This window comes from Callorhinus ursinus, unplaced genomic scaffold, assembly GCF_003265705.2.
Source record: "Callorhinus ursinus isolate GAN/ISIS: 27379988/994484 unplaced genomic scaffold, GSC_fseal_2.0 scaffold48, whole genome shotgun sequence".
Taxonomy (NCBI): Eukaryota; Metazoa; Chordata; class Mammalia; order Carnivora; family Otariidae; genus Callorhinus; species Callorhinus ursinus.
Genome location: NW_027397110.1, coordinates 9049426 through 9051859, shown reverse-complemented (window position 1 = coordinate 9051859; position 2434 = coordinate 9049426). Strand labels below are relative to the sequence as shown.

The 2434-nt window shown below is 59.7% G+C and overlaps 1 pseudogene; it reads left to right on the top strand.

The window, feature by feature from the left end:
• Positions 1–1450: 1450 nt before the first annotated feature.
• LOC112831325 (ATP synthase F(0) complex subunit C2, mitochondrial pseudogene) lies at positions 1451–1952 on the top strand (annotated as a pseudogene).
• The last annotated feature ends 482 nt before the right edge of the window (positions 1953–2434 follow it).

Genomic DNA, 2434 nt, shown 5'->3' with positions numbered 1-2434 from the left:
AGCAACTCGCTCGTTCATTCAAGAACTATTTGAGGACCTACTGTGTGCCTCGCACCGTCTGGAGAAGCCTGCAGCGCCGCTTCCATCCTAGTGGAGGGAAACAGGCAACGGGACAATTAAGGAGTAAAACGTATGACGTGCCAGATGGTAAAAGACGAGGCCGGCGCAGGCGGGGGTTCGTGCTGCGGGAGGTGGTCTGGGAAGGCTCCCCCACGGTGGCATTTGATCGGAGACAAAAGGAAGTTAGGTGTGGAGTCCAAAAAAGAGGGCCTCGGGTGGGGGAGGGGGACCCAGGGAACATGAGGTCAGCAGGGGACCCGTAGGTCCTTGTGGGGCCGCGGTGGGGACCTGGGCTTTGCCTCTGAGCAACAGCAGGAGCCATGGGGGCGGGGCGGTGGGGGCGCTGAACAGAGAAGTGCGTGAGCTGACTTGGGCTGTGGTAAGCCTGCCCTGTGGCGGCGTGGGGTGGGGGGCAGGGTGGGGCCGAGAGAGGTGGGGCGCCGGGCTGGGCTGGCAGTGTGAGGGCGGGGAGAAGGAGCGGGGATCTCAATGTATTCTGAAGTGGGAGCGGACGGTGCTTGCAGATTCCGAGACGTGGATCCCAGCACGGGGGCCGGTGGGGCTGCGACAAGGGAGGGGCAGGTTCGGGCCGGGCGGGAACAGGGGGCAGCCGGCACTGAGGTTGGGCGGCGACGGTTGAGAAGTCCAGGGATGAATCTGCGACATCCCCAGGGCGCGGTGGAGCAGGCAGCCAGACACGGGAGTCTGAAGTCCAGGTCCCAGCTGGGGACACACACCTGGGTCATTGGCTTGTGGATGGCAATTAGCCCGTGAGATAGGAGGAGATCACCCTGGGAAGGGGTGTAGACAAAGAGGAGGTCCAAGGATTGAGCCCCGGGCTCCCCCAACCATTTATTATTTGGGGAGATGGGGGGCCCAGCGGAAGAGCCAGGGAGGGGGTGCGCAAGAGAGGAGTGGGACAAATACAGTTCCTGCAGAGAGGTGGGCGCAAGCCTGGTGGGAGCAGCTTAGGCTGGCAACAGGGGAGAGAAACTCAAAAAGGCAGGTCAGGACAACTCTTCCCAGGAGCCTGGCTGTACGGGAGAGCCTCAGCGGTGCCCTGAAACCCAAACAAGAGGCTCAGAGGGCCCCACAAGTCATCCTCCCGTGACCCTCCCCAGGGGTGGCCAAGGGGAAGTTGTTTACTGCAGGGTGGGGGACAGTGGACGGAGCTCAGTCTGGGCTGCGTGTCCACACACAGGTGCTCAGGGCCGGTCAAGGCGCAGGTGGAGCCAAGGGTGAGAAAAGAAAGGAGCCTGGGCCAGAGACCAGAGCCAGGCCCACGTGCCAGGGCCACAGCCAAGGCTGGCTCCCCGCGTGCTGCCGTGTTCCAGGCATGGGAGAATTCGGAATCCAAACTCTTCATTAAGAAGATCGGCTTCTCCCTCTCTGTCTTCTCTGCGCTGGGAACAACTCTTCTACCACAGCCCCTCATCCGCTGAGAATGGACCCCTCTGCAAAGCTGGTCTCCACCCCCTTCTTGGTCAGGAGGGTCTCTCAGCTGTTGAGCCCATCACTGTCTGCAGCGGTGCTAAAACCACCGGAGACACCGACAGATGAGAGTCTAGCAGCTTGGCAGCCCCACGTCCCCCGACCTCCCACATTCCTAGCCGGAGCTTCCCAACCAGGGCCATTTCAAGGGACAGGGACACAGCAGCCAAGTTCACTGGGGCTGGGGCTGCCACGGTAGGGACGGCAGGCTCTGGGGCTGGAACTGCCGTTGCGTTTGGGAGTTCATCCTTGGTGATGCCAGGAACCCGTCTCTGAAGCTACAGCTCTTCTCCTGCGCCATTCTGGGCTTTGCCCTCCCGGAGGCCATGGCACTCTTGTGCCTGATGGTGGAATTTCTCCTCCTCTTTGCTGTGGGAAGGAGCCATGTCCACTTCCCATAGGTCTCGTCTGCCCTGTATGTTCCTTTTCCTATGCTTCCAGGCAGCCCAGGGAAAGTGGTTGGCTCAGGGTTTAACAGAGGGAAGACAAATAAAAACTGCATGAATAAGGAGAAAAAAGATCTACTTCTCAAGTGGAAAGAGCATATATTTGACTTCACGTGTTTCACGTGATTATGCCGCTTGGATATTTAGACTTCAAGTCCGCAGACTTCCATCTGGACGCTTGCCCCAGACCCTGCCAGTGTTAGGGCTGACCTGGGAGTGGACAGCATGAGTGATAGGGTGAAGACAGGGTTGGTTTTGGGTTTGGTTCAGGTTTTGGTTGGTTTCTAAGATGAGAGAAGAACTAGCATTCTCTCCCAAAGAGTGAACCCAGGGAGGGCAAATGGGTGGAGCAGGTTGAGTGTGGACTGCAGGAGGGATGGGGTCCAGCGCACGTGCATGTGTGAAGGGCCGCCCCGCGGGAGACTCACAGGTACGCC